This window comes from Oncorhynchus tshawytscha, linkage group LG28 (genome assembly GCF_018296145.1).
Source record: "Oncorhynchus tshawytscha isolate Ot180627B linkage group LG28, Otsh_v2.0, whole genome shotgun sequence".
Lineage (NCBI taxonomy): Eukaryota > Metazoa > Chordata > Actinopteri > Salmoniformes > Salmonidae > Oncorhynchus > Oncorhynchus tshawytscha.
This window is the reverse complement of record NC_056456.1, coordinates 28788629-28801872: the sequence shown is the minus strand read 5'-3', so window position 1 is coordinate 28801872 and position 13244 is coordinate 28788629. Positions and strand designations below refer to the sequence as shown.

The 13244-nt window shown below is 41.9% G+C and overlaps 1 protein-coding gene across 1 annotated transcript in view; it reads right to left on the bottom strand.

The window, feature by feature from the left end:
• Window positions 1-12967, bottom strand: part of LOC112227028 (protein FAM110B-like) — a 42659-nt gene extending 29692 nt beyond the window's left edge. The window contains exon 1 of the mRNA XM_024391805.2: window positions 12613-12967. The gene's annotated coding sequence lies outside the window, so the exon portion shown is untranslated. The remainder of the gene's footprint in view (window positions 1-12612) is intronic.
• Window positions 12968-13244: the final 277 nt, after the last annotated feature.

Below are 13244 nucleotides of genomic sequence, written 5' to 3'. Positions count from 1 at the left end.
GCATTGCATTATTTCTGCCTCATGCACCAATTGACGTTTTTACTCCTATGACCAGAGAAAGTAAAATATTCCTGGATATTAGAAAAAGGCAAGACAATAATAAAAGCAACGCAAGCTTATGGAAACACTTTACTGCATTCATTCATTGCAGCTGCAGTGCTGGTTGTAGCGTGAGTGAAAGTAGAGAGCTCACATTTTATGTCTCATAAAGAAAAGTGTTGAACAAGGTGTTGACAGTGCTCAATAACTTAAGCATGAACTTACTCATAAAAACAGCAGCTCTTTGATCTATTCGTTGAGTCTCTCTATAGTCATTGACTTAAGTTTTGAAATCTTACATTATCAACTTTGCCCTGCATTAAAAGCTTTGTTTTACAGTCTATGGCACAAGAAAATTGTGCCGACACGGTGATCAGAGCTGTCCAATTAGCCAGCGGCAGGCCTATAGGTGCTCTCTGGGCCTGCCGGGTAGGCGGAGTTCTACCTTCAGGACACATGAAATTGTGTCAAGCAAAAATGGGCTCTTATCCAAAGCAATTAGGGTTAAGCTCCTTGCTCAAGGGCACATAGATTTTTTACCTAGTTGGCTAGGGGATTCGAACAAACAACCTTTCGGTTACTGGTGCAGTAAGATCACTTTCGCAGTCTCAAAACAAGCAGAGATCTACCACTAAATTTTTTTTAACCTTAACATCGCTATTGTTATTTTACAGCTGCTCTGTAATTATTTGTTACTTTGTTTCTTTTATTTTTATTAGATATTTTTCTTAACTGCATTGTTGGTTAAGGGCTTGTAAGTAAGCATTTCACTAAGGTCTACACCTGTATTCGGCACAGGTGACAAATAAAATGTGATTTGATGAACCTAATAAAACCAGTTGTGTAGGAATGAGGTTTGTGCAGTAGGACTAATACATTATCACAGCATATTGGCTATATGACTGGCCTCCCAAAATTGTTAATCAGACCATATTATATTTCACAACTCGAGCTTTGATAACAAAATAGATCAGTTGGTGTTGCACTTGTGAGACACAGCTGAGCATAAATTGAAATGTGCATTTGGTCAAGGTGCTTTCAAGACAACTGGGGCCCAAGGTAAAATCATGATGTCAGTGATCTTCAGGTTGGAAAGTCGGAGGTCTAGAAAGATGCCAGAGTTTCTGACTTGGAATCCCGAGTTGGATGACCGTTCAAAACTATGTTTCCCAGTCGGATCTAGTTTTCCCTAGTAGTTCCCAGTTGTTTTGAACGCGGCATTAGTCTCAGTGGAGAGAGGGAGAGAACAGAAGAGGGTCCCGCCTCTCACGGTCCCTGAGCTCTCCTTTCTTTCCTCCGGTGAGACTGACCAGAGAGAGGGGGAACAGTCTCCCACCTGATGACTAGAGAGGGGGAACAGTCTCCCACCTGATGACTAGAGAGAGGGGGAACAGTCTCCCACCTGATGATGACTAGAGAGAGGGGGAAAAGGTCTCCCACCTGATGATGACTAGAGAGAGGGGGAAAAGGTCTCCCACCTGATGATGACTAGAGAGAGGGGGAAAAGGTCTCCCACCTGATGACTAAACTCGAGTCGGATTGCATCTGCCTCATGCACAAATTCATGTTGTTCATATGAGAAAGTTAAATATTCCACGATATTACAATAGACACGACAAGCTACTAATACTAAAACGCGGGGCCGTTGATAGGCCTACACTTGGCTACTCATTCATTGCAGCGCTAGTGTAATAGTGTCGAATAAAAACAGTGTTGACAGTCCTGAATAAAAAATTTAACATGAACTCACTCATAAAAACAGCAGGCCTTTGCTGTATAATTTGGACGGTCTCTATGTGGTCATGGTTTTAAAAGTTATTAACTCTTACATAGGCTAGTAGCCTATCAAACTTTGCTGTGGGTCGTGAGAGTTCTGTGGGCGTGGTAATTTGAGCTATCTGATTGGCCAGCGATTGGCCAGCGCAGTAGTCGCAGCACTCAATTTAGTCACCGGTCCGCCAGGTAGGCAGAGTTTATCTTCTGTAACAAATTAAATAGTTAAAAATGTGAACACGGTGTACCTGCTGCGCAGGGCTTATGAATCAAGTGCACCTACCGTCAAATTCGCAACATGAATAAAAATGGAACAAAATGGAGCGCAAGCCTTTATCGTTGGATTTTCTACAGAAATGTTTGGTGATCGACAAGGAATGCATTGAAAATCAACCAGCCCATCACGATTGACCGGTTGGTGACCACTGCGACAGGTTTAATAATCTCAATGGGATCACGATTTAGAAACCTAATAACAATACTTGGGTTATATGAATGTCACACAAACATCTAGGATGATACATAGCCATCAATGTCAAACAAAATCACCCAGCCCTATGTAGGCCAGCCCTATCAGTGTTTGTTGTTTCTTGGAGGGTGAAAACAATAGATTTGCATTTGAACATGCATATGAACAGGTCTGCCTGAGAGGCCTTTAGAAGCCACAACATAACAGCCTGAGAACCAGGAAGGCTTAACGCCAAGCAGAAGCAGACCAAAGGTGAGGCATAAGCACAACCCCAGCAGGACAGAAATGTCACTCTGGATCTAATCCTAAAACGAGATGATTCACTGTCAAGGCTTCAGCGCTTTGAGAATCAGTCAGTGTGCACAAAGGGGTGTGATGTGCACCCTCCTCACATAACAGCACGGCAGGAAGTCAAGTAGCTTAGATGTACACTAACTTAAATTACAAGACATTGGGCCTAGGTCCACATCCCAGAAAAAAAAGGAAGTTCCTATATCCTGAATGCCACTGAAAGTAGCTCTCCTCGCAATCAAGCGCAAATACACAGTGTCTGCCAAGGAGTTCTTGCACAGGGCTCTACACTAAATGTGTACAGTATGCAAATTATTAGTAGGCCTATTTTCCAGGGCTCAGGAGTGTTTGATTGGCCCGTTATGTGTTGAATGGTTGAGGTATCAGGGTTTTGGGAGTCAAAAGACCATCCGGGAGGCCTCACACTGGTGAGTGTTAGGCCACATGATCAGATCAGCTAATTCTCTTGTCTCTCCAGAGGCAGATGCACTCGACATTAAAAAAACAAGCAGCAGGTAGGGCAACCGTTGACTGGAGGCAAAACACACACACACACACAGAGATGTGTTCACTCTGTCAGGAAAAGGCCTGAAGGGGCCCTGTTTTTTTACAGCTGCGTCTCCATTGATGTGTCAGGAATCAGACAGATGGGTCTAAATTGCCTCCAGAGGATTCACATGAGCTGAGAAATATGAGACCAGGGCCACACTATCACAACCATCAATACAATAACACAACCTAGCCTAGATGGCCACACTATTACAACCATCAATACAATAACACAACCTAGCCTAGATGGCCACACTATTACAACCATCAACACAATAACACAACCTAGCCTAGATGGCCACACTATCACAACCATCAATACAATAACACAACCTAGCCTAGATGGCCACACTATCACAACCATCAATACAATAACACAACCTAGCCTAGATGGCCACACTATCACAACCATCAATACAATAACACAACCTAGCCTAGATGGCCACACTATTACAACCATCAATACAATAACACAACCTAGCCTAGATGGCCACACTATCACAACCATCAATACAATAACACAACCTAACCTAGATGGCCACACTATCACAACCATCAATACAATAACACAACCTAACCTAGATGGCCACACTATCACAACCATCAATACAATAACACAACCTAACCTAGATGGCCACACTATCACAACCATCAATACAATAACACAACCTAACCTAGATGGCCACACTATCACAACCATCAATACAATAACACAACCTAGCCTAGATGGCCACACTATCACAACCATCAATACAATAACACAACCTAGCCTAGATGGCCACACTATCACAACCATCAATACAATAACACAACCTAGCCTAGATGGCCACACTATTACAACCATCAATACAATAACACAACCTAGCCTAGATGGCCACACTATCACAACCATCAATACAATAACACAACCTAGCCTAGATGGCCACACTATCACAACCATCAATACAATAACACAACCTAGCCTAGATGGCCACACTATCACAACCATCAATACAATAACACAACCTAGCCTAGATGGCCACACTATCACAACCATCAATACAATAACACAACCTAGCCTAGATGGCCACACTATTACAACCATCAATACAATAACACAACCTAGCCTAGATGGCCACACTATCACAACCATCAATACAATAACACAACCTAGCCTAGATGGCCAACTATCACAACCATCAATACAATAACACAACCTAGCCTAGATGGCCACACTATCACAACCATCAATACAATAACACAACCTAGCCTAGATGGCCACACTATTACAACCATCAATACAATAACACAACCTCCTAGATGGCCACACTATCACAACCATCAATACAATAACACAACCTAGCCTAGATGGCCACACTATCACAACCATCAATACAATAACACAACCTAGCCTAGATGGCCACACTATCACAACCATCAATACAATAACACAACCTAGCCTAGATGGCCACACTATCACAACCGAAAGATGGCCAGACAATCACAAAAGTGACTCAGTAGTACACACTAATATAACTGAAACATGAGACAGCCACATAACCATAAATAAAATGGCCACACTTTAACCTCCGATATGACACAACAGAGACAGTATCTGTAGCAAAATGCAGACAAACTACATTACCACAACCAAGTCGCATTATCACAATCCTAAATTGACACTGCACAGCCACATTTTCACAATGCCTAACCTTCCAGAGAATTCTAATGAGTCACAATGTTATCACCACAGCAATCTCCGAATTAGCCCAGCCAACTCAAACAGCCCAGACATAAAAATAGCTAGCCTGGCTGAGACTACAGCCACACTTTAACAATGCCTATAACAGTGACACAATACAACCTAGCCAGTAAATGCCACTATCATACAATGTAAACAGTAAATTAACTCAAGTATAGTACAACCATCAGAGAAAATTCACGAGCATCAGCAGCAACTGCAAGGCTTTATTACAGCTAGCTTAGTTTTAGCGCATTACAGCTGCAATATGTAACTTTTTTGGGCGACCCGACAAAATTCAAAATAGAAATGTGAGTTATAGATTCATTCTCATTGAAAGCAAGTCTAAGAAGCAGTAGATCGGTTATGTACGCTATTTCTATGCTTCCCGTTTTAAAGTTTTGTTTTGCGTCTTACTTTCGGTTTTGTACCCCAGCTTGAAACAGCTGAAAATACTATATTTTTGGTAATGGAAAATATATTTCACAGCGGTTTAGATGGTACAATGATTCTCTACACTGCAGTTAGAGATGTCTATGGTCAACCTTCAAGACTCCCAGTGGTTTAGATGGTACAATGATTCTCTACACTGCAGTTAGAGATGTCTATGGTCAACCTTCAAGACTCCCAGTGGTTTAGATGGTACAATGATTCTCTACACTACAGTTAGAGATGTCTATGGTCAACCTTCAAGACTCCCACGGTCTACAGTAAATGCCCACTCCCAAAAGTCTTTGTACTCTACTCGCTCTCCCTCCTACCCCTCCTCTACCTCTCCTCCCTCTTGAGTGCCAGCTTTATAACCAGTCTCAGTAAAACTCCACTGCTCCACTTGCTCCACTTTAAACCCCCCCTCACACCCCTCTTTTTCCCTTCCTCCCTCTTTCCTCTGCCCTCTTTCTCCCTCTCTCCCCGTTTATCTGCTCCCTCCAGGATCATATCAGTGGAGCTGTCCTAGTGAACGCTGTCTGACTGACCCAGTCTCTCTCTATTGCTCCTCAGACGGCATGCTAACATGCCTCAGACACTGTAGCGTACTCATGTACAAGAGTGCACTATTGTTTGAGTACAGAAACTGAGGTTGTTGGCTAGCAGTGTTTGCTGGACCCCAGGAAGAGTAGCTATGCAGTCATAGTTATCTCAGGAACCATGGATATTTAATGTCACTGCCAGTGCCAACAATTCTTTGACTCCAAATGTTCGAGACAAACATAGCCAGCCTTAAAATGTCCTAATCAAAATGTGTGACGTCTCGCTGACCACCACATCATGCCCTGGGGCTGAGGAAGGAACGGCCTAGATTATAGAAGAGAGGACATGTGGTACAGGTACTGCTGATCATAGCACATCACTAGCTGCTTGATGTGTAATTCAATGACCTAACTAACCTTTGTAACAGTCACAATAAGTTGCTTTGTGTCCTCAGATCAGAAGTAGATTAAATTGACCACCATGTACCTGGTAGATTTACCTCTGCTATTTCATAAAGCCAAAGCATATCCCTTATTGATTGGCAAGTGATTGTGTTGCAATAAAATGTTTATAATGACTAAAACCACCACATGCAAGTCTATTAATCAGATGGCTACTATGCATTCCCAGCAGGTATCCAGGGACTTCCTTTCACGATTCACCTACCCTTTCTTTTCAGATCAGTGCAGATGAAGAGGAGAGTGAGGGGGAAAGGAAGCCCTTTCTAGACTATTACGATGCACCCCATGCTGCGCCCGACAAGAAGAATGAGGGGGATAGAAGACCCGACTGTCTGGTCGTGCCTTTTGGAAAACAGCAGAAACTCACTCCCTCACAGCTGTAGAAGATCTTACTGTTCAACAAGACGCCAAGCAATAAAACAGAATGTTGGATGTAAAAACATCAGCATTCCAAAATACCTGCCTCTCTCTTCCAAGGAGGAACACTAACCATGAAAGTGGGAAAGTAACTGGTCGTGCCTTGGCTAATGGTTATTTATTTATTTCACCTTCATTTAACTTCTCTAGGAAAGGGGGCAGCATTTTGAATTTTGGATGAAAAGCATGCCCAAATTCAACTGCCTGCTACTCATCCCCAGAAGATAATATCGTAGATTTTCTGCAAAGGGACCAGGACAACTGATCCATGTAAAGGAAAGAATGAATAGGGCCATGTATTGTGAGATTGAGTGAAAACCTCCTTCCATCAGCAAGGGCATTGAAGATGAAACGTGGCTGGGTCTTTCGGCATGACGATGATCCCAAACACACCGCCCGGGCAACGAAGGAGTGGCTTCGTAAGAAGCATTTCAAGGTCCGGGAGTGGCCTAGCCAGTCTCCAGATCTCAACCCCATAGAAAATCTTTGGAGGGAGTTGAAAGTCCGTGTTGCCCAGCAACAGCCCCAAAACATCACTGCTCTAGAGGAGATCTGCATAGAGGAATGGGCCAAAATACCAGCAAAAGTGTGTGAAAACCTTGTGAAGACTTAGAGAAAACGTTTGACCTCTGTCATTGCCAACAAAGGGTATATGACAAAGTATTGAGATAAACTTTTGTTATTGACCAAATACTTATTTTCCACCATAATTTGCAAATAAATTCATAAAAAAATCCTACAATGTGATTTTCTGGATTTTTTTTCCCTAATTTTGTCTGTCATAGTTGAAGTGTACCTATGATGAAAATTACATGCCTCTCATCTTTTTAAGTGGGAGAACTTGCACAATTGGTGGCTGACTAAATACTTTTCCCCCCCACTGTATCTAAGAGGGTGTCCATGGTTATGGATTTAGGGTTGTACCTGGTAGGTTCCTTGATAATTTGTGTGAGAATGAGGGCATCTAGCTTAGATTGTAGGACGGCCGGGGTGTTAAGCATGTCCCAGTTTAGGTCACCTGGCAGTATGAACTCTGAAGATAGATAAGGGGCAATCAATTCACATATGGTGTCCAGGGCACAGCTGGGGGCTGAAGGGGGTCTATAACAAGCGGCAACAGTGAGAGACTTGTTTCTGGAAAGGTGGAAGCTCAAATTGTGTTTGGGCACAGACCTGGATAGTATGACAGAACAATGCAGGCTATCTCTGCGGTAGATTGCAACTCCGCCCACTTTGGCAGTTCTATCTTGGCGGAAAATTTTTATAGTTAGGGATGAAAATGTCAGGATTTTTGGTGCCCTTCCTAAGCCAGGATTCAGACACGGCTAGGACATCAGGGTTGGCGGAGTGTGCTAAAGCCGTGAAAAAAAAAAACTTAGGGAGGGGGCTTCTAATGTTAACATGCATGAAACCAAGGCTTTTACGGTTACAAAAGTCAAATGAGAGCGCCTGGGGAATGGGAGTGATGTTGGGGGCTGCAGGGCCTGGGTTAACCTCTACATCAGCAGAGGAGGAGTAGGATAAGGTTTCTCAACCCTCTGTTCCGTTGACCAGCTCCGGTCCATGTGATGTTGCTAACTTATCTGCTCTGTCAGATAGTGTCAACTCACTATTTCATCAGTTCTCAACTAATAGCTTTAAACTCAGCTATAAGGCGGAGAACCACAGCTTGCCAGTCCCTGGCACAGAAAAGGTTGAAAAACACAGGTGTAAGATGGTCTTTTACGTCAGCTAATACTCTCTGCTTTAGTAGTCTGATGATTCTCAGTGTATGATGTATGGATGTTCATGTGTTCGCAGATTGTTCCAGATCAGGCATTTGCAGCAGCTTAGAGCTTCACTTCTAAAGATAAGTATTTAACCCCTTTATTATGGTAAGCCTAAATAAGTTCAGGAGTAAAAAATTGCAAGAAAGGTCAATAAGTTACATGGAGTCACTGTGTGTAATAACTGTGTAATAAGTGTTTACCATGATTTTTGAATGACTACCTCATCTCTGTACCCCACACACAATTAATTATCTGTAATGTTCCTTAGTCAAGCAGTGAATTTCAAAACACATATCCAACCAAAAAGACCAACGCTGTTCCACCTTTCCATCTGCCTTGCAAAAGGCATTTATTGGTAAATGGGTAAAAATAAAAGCAGACATTGAATATCCCTTTGAGCGTGGTGAAGTCATTAATTACACTTTGGATGGTTTATCAATACACCCAGTCACTACAGGAAGCCTGTACAGAATAAATATTCCAAAACATGCATCCTGTTTGCAACAAGGCACTAAAGTAATACTGTAAAACGTGGCAAAGCAATTCACTTTTTGTCCTAAATACAAAGTGTTATATTTGAGGCAAATTCAATACAACACATTACTGAGTACCACTCTCCATATTTGAAAGCATAGTGGTGGCTGCATCATGTTATGGATGTGCTTGTAATCACTAAGGACTTTGGAGTTTTTTTAGGATAGAAAAAGCAGGTCTAAGGCACTGCATCGCAACAGCCTGGGGTTCGATCGCCCCATAGGGTGGCGCACAATTGGTACAGACCCCGGGGGGGGGGGCTTTATGGTTTCCTTTATATGGTTTCCTACAACACATTGGTGCGGCTGGCTTCCAGCTTAAGCAGGCGGGTGTTAAGAAGCGCAGCTTGGCGGGTCATGTTTCGGAGGACGCATGACTCGTCCTTTGCCTCTTCCGAGCCAGTTGGGGAGTTGCAGCGATGAGACAAGATCGCAATTGGATATCACGAAATTGGAATGAAGCTAAACACAGGCAAAATCCTAGAGGAAAACCTGGTTCAGTCTGCTTTCCATCAGACACTGGGAGAATAATTCACCTTAAAATAACCTAAAACACAAGGCCAAATCTACACTTTAGTTGCTTACCAAGAAGTCAGTGAATGTTCCTGACTGGCTGAGTTACAGTTTTGAATTAAATCTACTTGAAAATCTATGGTAAGACCTGAAAATGGTTGTCCAGCAATGATCAACAACCAATTTGACAGAGCTTGAAAAACGTTGAAAATAATAATAGGCAAATGTTGCACAACCCAGGTGTGGAAAGCTCTTAGAAACGTACCCAGAAAGACTCTGTAATTGCTGCCAAAGGTGCTTCTACAAGGTACTGACTCATGGGTGTGAATACTTATGTAAATTCGATATCTGTATTTCGTTTTCAATAAATGTGCTAACATTTCTAAAAACATGTTTTCACTGTCATTAGGGGTATTGTGTGTAGACATGTGAGAAAAAAATCTAATCCATTCTGAATTCAGGCGGTAACAACAAAATGTAGAATAAGTCAAGGGGTATGAATACTTTCTGAAGGCACTGTATGTCCTCAATGTTTTTAGGAACATGCCTACATTTTCATACAAGTGATATTTAAGTGACTTACTGGTTTTCCCTGTGCAAGAAAATGTGTAGTCTAGCTTATCATCTTCATGTTTTGTTTTAATGTAAACCCAACAGATGTTAAGGGGGTACTTTTGGTTTATGGCATAGAGAGGCAGCAGCACTATGGACATTCAGTACAAGCAGCAGTCATAACACTTTCAGGAGTGAGGCTAATGACTTCCTAGTGAAGGTAATACAATTTAGAGTTAGCATTTACTGCCTTTCTGTGTTCCTCTTGACATTATCCCTTGCTGCTTGCCATAGCAGAGTGTAGGCTAGCCTAAATGATATCCCTTTGCAAGGGGCAACAAACATGTAGTGTATAATAGCACAGCCTACTACTCCAGATAACTGGGAATAGTGAAATGAATAAAATGTATCACACTGACCTGGCATTGACTGTGAGACCCATATGTTAGACATGTCAGTCTCTCCAATTCGTCAAGGTTCAGCATTCCTCACAAATAAAAAGTTTTAGTGATGAACACTAGAATCAACAGCTGCTGTTGTCTTGGCTGTGCCAGCCCAGGTGTGCATGGCCAGGCCAGATAAGGGATTAGTTTATTGGTGAGCAACTGGGCAGGTTTAGTGTTTAATATTAATGTGATCAAGAGGGGAATTCAAATTGTCCAATTACACAGCAGGGACAGAATGTGTCGACGGTGTCATAATGTGTTGTTTCCAGTCGACAACCTATGACGCACACAGTCAGGTTTTTTGCCTAAAATGTTTGGCTACTGCTGTTATGCAATATGCATCACAACAGTGTCAAGCTTTAATGGGATACTGTGAGACTCTGGCAAGTAAGCCGTTTTTCTACAGTCAGAAGAACTCGTGGATACCATTTTAATGTCTCTGCGTGCAGTGCGACGGAAGTTAGTTTTGCAAGCCAAAGCTAACTAGCAGTAGCGCAATGACTGGAAGTCTACAAGTACAGTAGCATTACGCTAGCATACCTTTAGAGATAATTGACAGAATCTCGCAGTATCCCTTTAAAATGATTAGGCCAGGGCCAAATGCATATTCTTTTTAAATGGTAGCTTAACTTTTAATGCACACATTTGATGTGTAATAAAAGGGACTTGGGGTATGACATTACTTTATGACCCCACTGTTGGTCTCTGTCATAAACCTGATATAAGCATATCATGCTTAATATACTGTCAATAGGAAACATATTATGTTAAACTAAGTCATGTTTATGACTTATGCAGGCAGTATGACGGAACATTCAAATAAAGTGTTTCTGCTAAATTCATCCAAGCCTAATGCTTTTCCCTCGTATTCTCCTGAGAATCTGTTCACACTGATATAAAATACCCAAATGCATTTTCCACGCCAGCCTACCAACGAACACACACACTCTAATCCCAATATTTAGCTTTTGACACTAAACCTGTTGTGTGCAGCTGTGTACCAGGCACTGTAGATCAAATGATTCAGCCAGAGTTAGTTCAACTTAGTTCAACTGTTGTACCCCATCAGACCCAAAATATAAGCTTGTTTCAATTCAATGTTTGTAAACAAAGTAAATGTTAACAAACTATATAGGAGCCTCAAAACATGGTTAAAACTATAATGTTAATATCATGGACGGTCAGTACTTGCAGCCATAATTCTGTCTATGAATTTGAGAGTTGTTACAATTCTCCAGCACCATCCTTCAGCTTTTTACCAGAAACAGGGGCAGGGGACTCCACTTAGTTAATGTTTCAACTGCTGATTGCCGCTTTAAACTATTGGCACTCGATGCTAACAGACCTAATGCTAATATATAATCAATGCAATACACTTGCACTTAATTTCCACTAATGTAATAAAGACAGTGTCTCAGCCTAAAAATGTCAGTCAAAACAGAAAAACACCACAATATCTCAGAAGAACCATAACATTGTCCTGTATGCCATGTTCTCAGTGGACTGGCGAGTCCCAAGTTTCCCTGCTTGTTAGCGGGCAATTACTCGAATTATGTCACATCTCATAACCCCATACAATCATACAATAACGATGCTGACTACGCAATCCCCCAGCGCTCGAGCCACCCAAAACATCATAATGACAGAATGTTAAAACCGCAAAAAAAAGAGAGCAACATTGAGGTTTAGTTGCATCGTTTCGTTGTGACCTGCTGCTTCAGGCTGGTGTAATGACGCAACGTTGTAGAACTAGTGTAGCTACTAAATTACAGCCACCAACAACCTGTATGGCGCATTGTGAGCCAAAAAAACAACAGTGGAGTACTCACGAACGTTGCCTGGTGCTTGCATGCCGGTTGAAACACGACGTCGCACATGTTCACGAATTTAGTCTGAAATTGACTTTACTCAGACTTGACTTTATTCCATATTTTGTGTTTAATAACTAGCTAGCTAGTTGACATCATTCAAACAATCCATTCAGCCTACGGTGATGGAGAATTGAGGGAAACGGACGAAAAAAGTCAAGAATGCCTGGCAACGCCAGTCTGTGCAGAATATATCGGCTACTAGACAAGCATATGGTAAACCATAGGTCAATTCCTTACCTTGATACCCAGCGAAGGAAAACAAAGGATACTGCAATATCGTTCCGTTATACGGAACGTGTGGGGATGGCCTCCAAACTGTAGGGCAACACCAAACAGTTAATTCAACGCAATCTGCAGCGCACTGTACAGTCCGTATCCATACAATGACGGCGCCAGGGAAAGGGGTGACAAGGGACATATTCCAAATGTTCTTGCATATGAATCTTCGTATAATGATTTAAGTTCACATTGCTTGATTATTATAACATAACTGTTGATGAATTGTTAACGATAAATAATTGGTGCTAGAGATATGATGCTATTTTTCATTCTCCGTCGATTGTGCACCCCTACCATTGTAGATGTTGCGCCCCATTTTCTCTTAAAGGAGATGCTTCCTTTTTATGAAGACGGATCATGCTGGCTGGTATACACTTTCATCAAAGCAATAACGGAGCAAATGTTCCAGTTTTTATATATTTCTGTGACATCATTTAATGATAACCATTTCCCTAACCATAACCCGGTGATCTTCAGGCATTGGCATATACATTTGTTTATATATTAATATGCATTTTGTCCATCTCATATCACTTCAATCAGCCTAATTGAATAATTAGGAGCATGATCCAATCTGTGCGTTGAAATGA